Source organism: Orcinus orca, chromosome 3 (genome assembly GCF_937001465.1).
Source record: "Orcinus orca chromosome 3, mOrcOrc1.1, whole genome shotgun sequence".
Lineage (NCBI taxonomy): Eukaryota > Metazoa > Chordata > Mammalia > Artiodactyla > Delphinidae > Orcinus > Orcinus orca.
In genome coordinates this window covers 108,426,756-108,440,308 of record NC_064561.1, presented here as the reverse complement: position 1 = coordinate 108,440,308, position 13,553 = coordinate 108,426,756, and the positions used below count along the sequence as shown (strand labels likewise).

General features: G+C 41.9%; 1 protein-coding gene across 1 annotated transcript in view; it reads right to left on the bottom strand.

Annotated features, from left to right (window-relative positions):
- The window catches only part of SKIC3 (SKI3 subunit of superkiller complex), a 155,128-nt gene that overhangs the window by 139,608 nt on the left and 1,967 nt on the right, over positions 1-13,553 (bottom strand). The window lies entirely within an intron of this gene.

Sequence of the window (13,553 nt, the reverse complement as noted above, 5' to 3'; positions counted from 1 at the left end):
ATCATATGTAGGAGACAATCTGACAAATACAGCACAAAAACAGTCAGATGTGCTTTAATAGGGGTTCCAGTCTGGGTGTCAGGACACTGAAGAAGAACATCTAACAACCTTGGGAGCCTGGGGGATGGTGGGGGTGACCCATCAGATAGGGGAAGGTATTCTATGCAGTTGGGACTAGCATTTGTAAAGCATAAGTGAGAGAGAACATAGCATGGTTAAGGAATGGCAATAGTTGAAGTATCTAGCATTAGGGTGCCTGTGGGGTCTGACCTGATGGGATATGTGGCCACAGAGATCCAGCCCAGACCCAGTGAAGAAAAGTCTGTTTGCCACACCAAGAAAGCCAAAAATAGCCTTTGAAAGATTTAACCAGAGTTGCAGTATGATCAGATTTGAATTCTGCAAAGTCATTCCAATGATGGTGTGAAGGATCAACTAATTGGAAGGGGGGAATACCTAGAGGCAGGGATCAAGGAAGAAGCTCAGAGACCTCAAAATATGACCTATAATGTTTTATCACTTAGAATGCTCTCAACAAGGTAATTTAAGCCAACTGAGTCAGATTTTCTGTTTTCTGCAGTTGAGAACACACTAACAGAAAAACAGATACAGCTGGCTTAAATTTATTATCTCGCATAACAAGAAGTTCAGTGGTAGGGCTGCTCCAGGATTGGTTAATTGAGTAGCTTCATAACTTCATAACCAAGGACCTAAATCCTTTTCGTCTTTCTATTCTGCCATCCTGAACTGGTGGGCTTGACATTAAAGTCAGTTTCCCTTGAGGTCACAAAATGGCTGCTGCAGTTCCAGGCATCACATTCAAACATGACAATGTGCAGAAGGAGATTCTCTCTTATTTTCACTCTTTATAAGAATGAAGAAACATTTCTTAGATGTCCTGGATAGACTTTCCCACATGGTTCATTGGCCAGTCCATATCTAGACATATCATTGCAAGGGAAACAGGGCCACCATGACTGACTTGGACCTGGAACTGAAGATATGAGTTGCATAGAGAAGGGGTGAAAAATGAGACTCTCATTCTTTCTTTTAGGAAAGAAAGAAGGGGAAATGCTTGTTGGGAGGCCAGACTAAACTTTTAAACAATTGCAAAATTGTTAAAAGGATTGATTTTTTAAATCTATTGAAGATTTACAGCTGATTACCATCTAGAAATTAAGAGAAATTTCCATCTGGGTCAAAAATACAGAATTCCAATTCAAGTAGTTAATTTAAAATACAATTAAACTACATTTCCCTAGATTTTGTGGAAGATTTGGTTAAATCTACTTCATACTAAAATGTTTCTCTTCTATAACTAAGAAACTTTCTCTAACTTTAACTATATCTGAAATTTGAAGGTAGATCTAGGTGACTTCGTTCCCATCCCTGGTGGCATTTCTAGGTTAAGAAACTTAAAGCACCACCTCAGAATCATGACCACTGATCCTAGGAATCTACATTGCTATAGACAACTCATAATTTCAGCTCTGTCCCACTCAAGGAAGCCCCCAAAGGTTATTCTAAATTTAGACTCTTCCTAGAGTAGGACATACCACTCAAACTGCACAGCAAAGGGAAATGAGCGGATGACCCTGAACTTGATCTCTTTTCTAGGTATCACCCAAACAGGAAATGACTAGAGGACCATCAAGACCACATATTTAGAGTTTGGGAGGAAACAAATAACATCCCCTCACCCACTGTACATTCCCCTTGGAGTTAGATTTTAACTAAGCTGCTGCAAACAGGTCTGGACTTCAGGACTCCAGAGAGCACTATTTACATAGACAACAATGCAAATGTCACCACAACTTAAAAGACTAAATTCAAATAATTCTGCATTTTTTAAAAAGAACTAGCCACACAGTAACATACAGCTAAAATAAGTAAACATGAGCTATTACATAATTTGAAGGAGAAGATATGTAGAAAACAGCCAGGAGTGTAACTAAAACCACAACTAGCTATAAATCATTTACTAAAAATAGAATAGTCTAGCTCATTTGTGGAAGAGATAGATTTAAAATATTTTTTCCTAAGCCACTTCCTAGGAAACACGAAAGGAAGTAGAAAATTTGAGCAGTTTCTCTCCCATTCCTAAAGTTCCCTCGATCAAAGGGAAAACATTAATAAAATACTAATACAAATGAATAGTCTAATTAAATTAAACATGTTTTGCTGAGTTGAGACAGTGTAATATCATGAAAAGAGCAGAGTCTATGGAGCCTAAAGACTTGGACTTGTTTCATCTCTACAACTTAGTGGCTGTGTGACTTTAAGCTGTTTGCTGAATCTTTTTTGTTTGTTTGTTTTGTTTTTTGTTTTTTGTGGTATGTGGGCCTCTCACTGTTGTGGCCTCTCCCGTTGCAGAGCACAGGCTCCGGACGTGCAGGCTCAGCGGCCACGGCTCACAGGCCTAGCTGCTCCGTGGCATAGTGGGATCTTCCCGGACCGGGGCACGAACCCGTGTCCCCTACATCGGCAGGCAGACTCTCAACCACTGCACCACCAGGGAAGCCCTGCTGAATCTTTTTGAGTCTTGGTTTTCTCATCAATAAAATGAGGTTTCTATTACCTTGCTTCATAGGATTCACGTATGTAAAATACTTGATTGCTGGGGAGGCGGGTCCTGTCAGCTTGTCTCTTCAGTTTCACCCCAGTATTCAATATATGATAGCTATTGTTATTCTCTAACACTGGGCTATGAGGGATAAAATCCAGCTGAGTAATATCACATGAAATGAAGGAAGGGATATTGGAGAATCTATGAAAGATTAATGCACTCAATGGTGCTACATAGTAATAAGGAAGTTAGGCCTTACAGAAGGGAGAATGCTCACAGTAATTGTCAAATACCTTCCTTGAATCCACTTTCTCTTTTCTAGCAGTTCTCAGGTTCTTATTGCTGCCAAAATCCTGGCTCTCTGTGCACCGATGTCAAATAGAAATATGGAGACGGAGTTTGGAGGAAAGAGAAGGAGTAGCTTTATTTCTTTGCCAGGCAAAGAGGGAACACAGCACGCTAGTGCCTCAAGGACCGTGCCCACCCCGGAGAGGTCAGTGAGGTGTTTTATAGTGTTCAAGGAGCAGGGCATGATTAGCTCATGGACAATTCTCGGATTGGTTGGCATAAAGGTGAAATTTTAAGCATCATCAACCTTCTGGTTTCAACCAGTCTAGGGTCCATGTTCTTGTGGTTAGCGGTTTTCATCTGGAGGGGCTACCTTGCCTGTAAAAACAACTTAGGAATGTGTGTCAGGACTTTATCTATATCTTTCAGGGAACTGGGAGTTTGGTGATTCTGCAATGTGACAGAATTATAGTCTAAATTGTTACTAGCTCCTCAACCAGCTATTCTTTGTTTCTACATCTTCACATTTCCCAATCATTAACTCTTTTTTTTAAATTAAAAAATATATATATATATTTATTTATTTTGGTTGTGTTGGGTCTTCGTTGCTGCACGCGGGCTTTCTCTAGTTGTGGCAAGCACGGGCTACTCTCTGTTGCGGTGCGCGGGATTCTCATTGCAGTGGCTTCTCTTGTTGCGGAGCACAGGCCCTAGAGTGCTCGGGCTTCAGTATCAGTAGTTTGTGGTTCGTGGGCTCTCGAGCACAGGCTCAGTAGTTGTGGCACCCGGGCTTAGTTGCTCCACGTCATGTGGGACCTTCCTGGACCAGGGATCGAACCCATTTCCCCTGCATTGGCAGGTGGATTCTTAACCACTGTGCCACCAGGGAAGTCCCTCACAAGCAGGGTCTTGATAAGCATTTATGCATGGGGATTGCCTTCTCAGAAAAGCTGCCCTGAGGTGACCATGCCATGAAAAAGCCAAGCGGAGGCCCAGCTACTCAGCCATTCTATCTGGGCGCAGTTCCCAGATGACCCTCCAGCTCAATGCACCCACATGAGTGAGCCCAAGGGAAACCAAAGGAAGAACTACCATGCTAACCCACAGACTTGTGAGGAATAACAAACCATAGCCATTAAGTGTTAGGGTGGTTTGTTTTGCAGCAACAGTTAACTAAATCATGGGCGGAGTAGTGAAGTGGTGTTGGATGCATTCAAAACGGGAGTCAAAAGACACAGATATCAGAAACCTGGGTTCTAGTCTCCAACCACATGTTAAATTGGGAGATTTAACTGCTTACCATGTAATATGATGAGGCCTCATGCTAACTTGAAATGAGAGAACCCCAAGCTCAGGGGATAGAATTAGAGCCCCAACTCTAATCCCATTTCCACAAGGTGAAATCTCCTTCTATGGCCAAACCCTGGCAGTTCTGGGTATCGTTTTATTAAGCAAGGTACTATTGTCTGCCTTACAAAATACCCATAAGATAAATAATGGGAACCACAACAATAATAACAGACAAAATTTATTAAATAATTTCTATGAAGTTTGGCACTTTACAAGCATTAATTCATTTAATGCTCATAACGACTAAAAGGAATATATCATAACCACCTTCAGTTTATAGATAAGGAAATTGGGTCTACAGATAACTTGCCCAGGATCAAACAGCTAGTAAGTGACAGAGCTGTGGGGTTTTCTGTTTGTTTGTTTTGGGTTTTTTTTCATCATCTGAACAGTAATAGCCAAGAAGTTTCGCTGAGCCTCAGATAAAGGTCTTGCTTTACAGACTTACGTGTCTGTTAGAGACACAGCCTAGAGATACACAAGTGGGGGACAGGGGTGGGAGAGGGGGGATGTTGGATAAAAATGGCTACCAGAATGGTGAAATGCATTTTAGAAAAACAGTACCTAATTATGTCAGAGAGTTTCATCATTTCAGCCTCCAAATGATCCAAATAAAGAACTCACTTGCTAGGAATGGAGGAGACTGGTCACCAAAATCCATTCTCCCCTTCTTACGTGGCTGCCCTGCCACAGACTATATTTCCCAGTCTCTCTTGCAGTTAGTTACAGCTCTGTGACCTGTTCTCAGCGATGGAATGTGAGCAAACATGGTATGTGTGGCTTCCAGACTTGGGCCTTAAGACATAGGGCTTGGGCTCCTCCAAGCTCTCTTTCCCCTTCCTATTGGCTGGAAGACACAATGATCAGGTTCAGCCATGCAGATGAGGACAACGTCCTAGAGGTTCCTTCAGGATCTTGTGGGAGCACAGACAGCCTAAACTGTTCAGAAGATTATGTGACAGAAATAAATTTCTGTCTTCTTTAAGCCATGAACTCTGGCAGTCTGTTTATTACAGTAGATTAGTCTCTACCTCAGTTAATATTTTGAGGTTGTACTAAATTAGACTAGGAGATGGTCTTGCTCATCAGTTCCAGAGGCCCTCTGTGTTTCCAGGGGAGCTTGGTGTGAATTTAGCTGGAGCCAAGTCTAGAATATGAAACTCCTCAGAGGTCCAAGATGTCTGAGCCAAACCAGACATCTGTGAGATGCATCTTTTATTGTCCCCAAAGGAAGTCCTTAACCTCAGGAAGTACTTTTTTAAAAAAATTTTAATCTAAAAGTTGAGTGTGTTAGAGAAACCTCATGTCCATGGACATCAATACAGAAGCAGGCATCCAAAATGTGGCAGGCTCTCTGGTTGTCCACATGAACATTTCTTATTCTCTTGCCTTGCTAGAAGAATCCTGATTGTGTTCAGAGGGCTAGAAATCACCTGGGAGCTTCTTCTTTCCTCATATGTCTGATGCCTTGGCTGGGATATTCAAAGCTGGACTCAACAGGAACATCAACCAAAGTGCCTACCTATCGCCCTCCATGTGGCTTTGGCTTTCTCACTGCATGACAGCCAGAGAGTAGTCAAACTTCTCCTAAGGCAGCTCAAGTTTCCAAGAGCAAGTGTTCTAGTGAACAAGCCACATGGCTCTGTATGGCCTTGCCTCAAAAGTCTCACAGAAGCATATCCTCTGTTTCTACTGGTGGAAGCAGTTCCAAACCTGTCCAGATTCAAAGGCAGAGAACATAAACCCTACCCTCTAAGGGAAGAGGTGTCAAAGAATTTGCAGTCGTATTTTAAAACTGCCACACCATCCCCCAAGGAAGATAACCCTATCCCCCGCTCTGGGAGATATATCTAAGACAACCATGGTAATGCCATTCCTCCTGCTAGTTGACTGGTGTGGGGCAATGAAACTAGAGGTAAGACCTTCTGGAGGCTACTGGAAAAGGTTTTGTAACCTTAAATAGTAGATACCAGTAGAGGCAATTCCTCTTCTTTCTCTGGATATTACAGTTTATGGATTTGACCTAAAGCTCTAACAGCCATCTTGCAACCAGAGAGGGAAGATAACCCTAAGAGAAGGCCAACACCTTAATCCTAGAACAGCAGAAAGGTAAAAAACCCAAGTCTTTGATTATGTAGCTGAGCACCTGAATTAACCAAAGTCTGAGCCATCCAACCTCAGATCTTGTTATGTGAAATAATAAATTTCCTTTTTGTTTAATCAGTTTGAATTGCTGTTTTCTCTAAAGGCATCCAAATGGATATAAGGAATGCATTCTTCTGGGTTCTCCAGAGAAAGAGTACATATATATATAGAGAGAGACAGAGACAGAGAGAGAAAGAAAGAGAAAGAGAGAGAGGGAGATTGATTCATTATAAGTAACTGGCTGGCCCAAGTGATTACAGAAGCTGAGAAGTCCTACAATCTTCTGTCTGCAGGTTGGAGACCCAGAAGAGTTGGTGGTGTAGTTCAAGATCAAGAGTAGAAGACAAGGCTTCCCTGGTAGCGCAGTGGTTGAGAGTCCGCCTGCCGATGCAGGGGACGCGGGTTCGTGCCCCGGTCCGGGAAGATCCCACATGCCGCGGAGCGGCTGGCCCCGTGAGCCATGGCCGCTGAGCCTGCGCATCCGGAGCCCATGCTCCGCAACGGGAGAGGCCACAACAGTGAGAGGCCCATGTACCGCAAAAAAAAAAAAAAAAAAAAAGAGTATAAGATGGATGTCCCAGATGAGCACTCAGGCAGACAGAGTGAATTCTCCGAATTCTCCCTTCCTCCACTGTTTTGTTCTATTCAGGCCCTCAGTGGATTGCATGATGTCCACCCACATTAGGGAAGACAATCTGCTTTACTCAATCTACCAATTCAAATGCTAATCTCATCCAGAAACACCCACACAGGCACAGGCAGGAATAATGTTTAACCAGACATCTGGGCTGCCCATGGCCCAGTCAAGTTGACATAAAATTAGCCATCACAAGAAACTATGAGGGGACTTCCCTCATGGCACAGTGGTTAAGAATCCACCTGCCAGTGCAGGGGACATGGGTTCAATTCCTGGTCCAAGAAGATTCCACATGCCGCGGAGCAACTAAGCCTGTGAGCCACAACTACTGAGCCCACATGCCACAACTACTGAAGCCCGCATGCCTAGAGCCTGTGCTCTGCAAGAGAAGCCACCTCAATAAGAAGCCCGCTCACCGCAACGAACAGTAGCCCCCGCTCGCCACGACTAGAGAAAGCCCACACGCAGCAACAAAGACCCAATGCAGCCAAAAATAAATAAATAAATAATAGGGGCTTCCCTGGTGGCTCAGTGGTTAAGAATCCACCTGCCAATGCAGGGGACACGGGTTCGAGCCCTGTTCCGGGAAGATCACACACACACACACACACACACACACAAAAAAAAGAAACTATGAAGTCTCATAACTTCATCCCTAGTAAGAATCGTCAATTATGCTTGCAAATTTGTTTCTCTTCCTTAAGTGCTCTAAATGATCTATCACTTCATCTAATTCTTTAAGCACAGAAGGATATAGATGATTGAAAATTCAGCCTGTACCATCATCCATGAGGTTATACTAAGAGAAAGGACTTGGGTAACGCAAACTGGACATTCAAGAATCACAGTGTAAGCTGTGACCTTCATTCCTCTGGCCAATAAAGTCACACCACTGTTAAGAGCATTAGAATGGTCCCATTGTAAATGATATAGCGAACATTTCCTCAGACAGCTGGATGAAATTTTTTAAGTATATTTTGAATTTTTCTTTAAGATTTTTACTCTTCACTGAGCATTTATCATTACAGTATATTTTTAAAATGTAGCCACTGACAGCCTGCCCTAGGCCAGCATGTCCAAGTATACTTTGTGAAGCAGCAGGTGCTTCCATATTAATATATTCTAAAGGAAAAAAAGAGTTTCATAGTTAAATGTTTGGAACACTAGGTTAAATAGGTTTCCCTTTTTTTTTTTTTTTTACGTTTTATTATAAAATATACAGAAAACTTGAAGAATAATACAAAAGAACACCCACATATTCACTACTGAGATTCAACAGTTGTTAACATTTTGTCATCTTTGCTTTCATCCATATTTTTGGTTGTTGATTTTGAATAACTTGAAAATTAGTTGCAGACATCATGATATCATACACCTCACCTCTGAATACCTGAGCATGCATCTCCTAAGACATTCTTGCATAACCACAAAAGCATCATCAAAAAATTAACAACAGTTCCCTAATATCAACTAATATCCAGTCCAGATTCAAAAATTCCCTCTTGTCCTCAATATACTTGAATAGATTTTTTTATAACTATATATATATATTTTTATTTATTTATTTTATTTTTGGCTGTGTTGGGCTTCGTTGCTGTCCACAGGCCTTCTCTAGTTGTGGCAAGTGGGGGTTACTGTTTGTTGCAGTGCATGGGCTTCTCATTGCAGTGGCTTCTCTTGTTGCAGAGTGCAGGCTCTTAGGCGTGTGGGCTTCAGTAGTTGTGGCTCACGGGCTCTAGAGTGCAGGCTCAGTAGTTGTGGTGCATGGGTATAGTTGCTCTGCAGCATGTGGGATCTTCCTGGACCAGGGCTCAAACCCATGTCCCCTGCACTGGCAGGCGGATTCTTAACCACTGTGCCACCAGGGAAGTCCTGCTTCATGTTTCATGATAATATTTTCTATTTAAAAAAAAAAAGATAACTCAACCTTTCTTACAGCATAATCTTTAAAAACATTTTTTTAGTTGAAGTATAGTTGATTTACAATATTATATAAGTTTCAGGTGTACAACATAGTGATTCAAAATTTTTATACATTATATTCCATTTAAAGTTATTACAAAATATTGGCTGTATTCCCTGTGCTGTACAATATATTCTTGTGGCTTATTTATTTCATACATAGTAGTTTGTGGTTTTTAATCCCCTACCCCTAACTTGGCTCTCTCCCCTTCCATCTCCCCACTAGTAACCACTAGTTTTTTCTCTACATTTGTGAGTCTGTTTCTGTTTTGTTATATTCATCCATTTATTTTTTTAGATTCCACATATAAGTGGTAACAGTATTTGTCTTCCTCTGTTTTATTTCACTAAGCGTAATACCCTCTAGGTCCATCCATGTTGTTGCAAATGGCAGAATTTCATTCTTTTTTATGGCTGAGTAATATTCCATTGCATATATGTATCACATCTTCTTTATCCATTCATCTGTCGATAGACACTTAGGTTGCTTCCATATTTTGCCTATTGTAAACAACACTGCTATGAACATTGGGACGCATGTATCTTTTCAAATTAGTGTTTTCATTTCCTTCAGACATATACTCAGGAGTAGAATTGCTAGATCATATGGTAATTCTAGTTTTAGCTTTCTGAGGAACCTCCATACTGTTCTCCGTAGTGGCTGCACCAATTTACATTCCCACCAACAGTGCAACAGGGTTCCCTTTTCTCCACATCCTTGCCAACATTTGCTATTTGTAGACTTTTTGATGATAACCATTCTGACAGGTATGAGGTGATATCTCATTGTGGTTTTGATTTGCATTAAACATTTTTAATTGACAAGAAGCATAAAACAGCTTGTAGTCCTAGTACAGGTTTGTGTACTCATAGGACTCCTGATAAATTCTGTTTCACATGATTCCCATCAAGAAAGGTATATGGTGGATTTATAGTTTAAATGCTGTATTATTGAGCATATCCCATGTGTACTATGTCTATGAGAACAGAATCTTATGCTTACAATTTTACAAAAAATCTGATGACAGAATTTTCCATAGAGCAGTTTCTGGCTCTACCATTTCAAACTCTTGTTTTTCCTCCAGTACTCCCATACTTTCTGAGCCAGACATCACAGCACATATTCACATGTTAATAGAACCCTAGTCCTCACCTCCATGTCAGCAAATGAGGAGAGTCATTACAGTGGACAGTGGGAGTATTTTTGGAAGCCATTTCTACACTAGGACAGCCAGCAAAAACATAACTATACACAGAACTGGATGCAAATTATATAAATGATCCCACTAAACTCATGTATTTCCAACTCAACTACCTCTTAGCCAAATTCCTAAAATGCCTGAGTGACAGAAGGAAAAGAGACAAAGGCCTTAATCCATTTAAGTTAAATCATCTCACTTCTGTACATTTTACAGAAATATATGACCACTATTCTTTTCCCTCTTCTCTTTCCTTCCTGAACAATTCAGTCCTAAAGCCAGCAGGTGGGACAGAGTAGAGACCCATGCTGGCTGGCTGGGGGAGTGGGGTGATGCACACTGGCTCAGAGTGGGGTGAAAGCACGAGTGGGGTAGATGTTAACATGGTGGTGGAGTGAGTCTAGCTTGTGCTGAGCGAGAAGGGAGTGGAGTGGCAACCCTACAGGGGCACAGAGTCGTCTCTGTGATGTTCCTGTCAAAAATGCATGACCTGAATCTAATCATGAGGAAATGTCAGACGAACCTCAATTGAGAGATATTCCACAAAATAAATGTCAATGTCATGAATGTTAAGGAGGGACTGAGGAACTGCCCCAGCCAAGGAAGCTAAAGAGATATGACAACTAAAGCCAACTTGATTCTGAACTAGGTGTGAGGATTAGATAGTGGAAATATGTCAGTGTTAACTTCCTGATTTTGAGGGTTGTATTGTGGTTCTATAGAAGAATATCCTTTTTTTTGTTGGAGGAAACACACACTAAAGCATTAGGGGCTGATGGGCCATCAGAAGGACAACATATTCTCAAATGGCTGTTTGGGGGATAGAGTTCCCTGTATTACTTTTCTGTAATTTTGTATGTTTCCAAATTACATTAAAAGGATATAAAGGACAACCATGTGAACACATTACTAGGGTCCCTTAGGACCTTGGAAAGGGCCCACAAATGCGAGGGGACCTGAAGCATAAGTTTCATTAATCTCACTGCCTCTAACTGCAGCAAATATTATTCTACCCAGTATTGTCTGAAAGGCCAATGTAGCAAAAGACATTTTTCCTATAATATAGTCCTTGCCTTAGTTATGCCTGATTTCTGAGGTCTTTGTGGCCTCCCTATCTCTGCTGAGTCCCAGTGTGGTAGAATAAGTATGTTCTGAACATGGTTCAAGGTCAAGGAGCAGCAGTCTGCACCCTAAGGCCCACCTCACCTAAGGCTCTCTGGGCTGTGCCTTTGCTGGGCCCACGTAGCTCTGTGCATATTTGCTAAGCCTGGCTTGGTACTAATGGCCCATGTTTTGCTTCAGGCTCAGGGCAGACTACCCTGGTGTTCACTGACTACACTCCTTTCTCCACACCCCACTTATGGCCAGCTTGTGTTTCATTTGCTTCATGCCCAGGACTTGGAGTTCCACCTGGAAGACAGAAATCAGGAGTGAGCAAGAAGCCTTCTAATTTTTTCTTAAAATCTCCAACCTTCACTCCCTTTTTGGTACGCTCAGCTCAGCCCCTTCCTTCTCCTTTCTACAGATCTGTGTGCCTGCGGAGTACAATCTCACCTGTCTTCTCAAGAGGACAGCTCTAAGGCAGAAGGCAGCAGTTTAATTCAGGAGACTGTTAGCAAGTCCATTTGCCTGCACATTTAACCCACTCCAATCTAGATTTTTATTATAAACACAGCTTACACTTTGATCACTTTCTGTATCTCAGTTGATTCCAAACTCAGGCAGGAAAGAAACGTGTTATTTATTGGGTCCTCTCAAAATCCAACACAAAATCACCTTCCAGAGTGATGACAGCAGATAAGAAAAGAAGCAGAGTCATTTGAAATACATTTTAGGAAACAGAATTGACAGAACTCAGTGCTGGATTAGATAGACGTGGTTTTAGGGGTATCCCTAAAACCAGCTCATGTTCAGGGAGTCACTAAAAGGACTCATGGGACCCATGATATAGTTCTTCTCACGCTAAGATTATTACAATTACAATGATGTTGTAAGGATACACAGCTGGATCAAAGGAAAAAGAACACAGGTGGAATATGGAAGGATCCATGTGCAGGCTTCCTTATACATGCTCCCTCTCACGAGGGGTCACACACAGCTAGCTCCCCCTTCCTCCAGCAATGAAAATGCAGAAACATGTATGCAATGTTTCTGCCCAGGGAAGCCCATTAGAGACTCAGCACCTAAGGTTCTTATTGGGGGCTGGTCACATAGGCACCTCTGCCCAGCATATATCAAAGTTCCAATCTCCCAGAAGGAAAGCAGGCTGTGGTTAGCATGAACCATACTGTTTGTACAGTTTAGGCACAGTGAGTCACCCTTATTGCTCAGGGAAATTTTTATATCAGTGTAGGAAACGTTTACCAACCAAGTTCCCAGATGCCAGCTAAGGGCCAACCTTGCCAGCAGAGCTTTTTAAGGACAGTAGTCTCAGGTCAGATGTGTTAACTGTTCTGCATAGGAAGAATGAAGAAAAGGGAGATCTCAAGTATGGCATTTAGGTTTCTACCTTAAGCACGTGAATAGACAGTGTTGTCACTTATGGAGATGGAGAAGGCAAAGGAAGAACAGGTTTATGGGACAAATTTAGTATTTCAATTTTGAACATATAAAATTGGAGACACCTGTGTATGAGACAGCAGGTTAAACTATGCTGTTGTAATTGTAAACAACCTTAAAATTTCAGTGGCTTAACACCACAAAAGTTTATTTCTCACATTAGTTATATGTCTTTTATGGCTTGACAGACGTTGGTGAGTTGGGGGTGCTGATGGAGGCTCCACCATCTAGAAAGTCAACTGTGACAGAAAAAGACACAACTGATGAGGTCTCATATCTGCCCTTCTATGCTTCAGTCTGGGAGTGACAGCCTCAACTGCCTATAGGTGGGGCTGGGAAATGTGGGCTAGTAGACGGGATGTTTGATGAACACCACTGTCTCTGTCATAATATCCAGGTGGGAATATTACGTAGGCATCCACACACATGCATGTTGTTCAGACTTTCATTTTCAAGTTGTAAGCAGATAGGTGGTATATAAAGCCACCATCACTTTCTCATGATCATAATCCCAATGGCCGAATACAGGCAATGTTATCACCCTTTTCTGGTTTGAAGGAGTAGGAAATCCAGATTAACTGATACTCTTCAAGACTCCCTGTAGTGAAACTAGCAACATACAAAGGTTTTCACTAGCTCACAAGATGGACTTTGGCTTAGGACTGAAGGCAGTTTTTGAACCTCTCTGAAGGAAACGTTTGGTCTCAGAAAAGCTCGCCTAGAAAACAGCTTGCTGCTAAGAGCAGAGCAGGGGGCTCACAAAGGTGGGAAGGGCCATCGGAAACTATTTATAGACAAAGATATTGACGGGCAAGATCATAGAGGGAAAGCTGTTTTGGGTGACTGG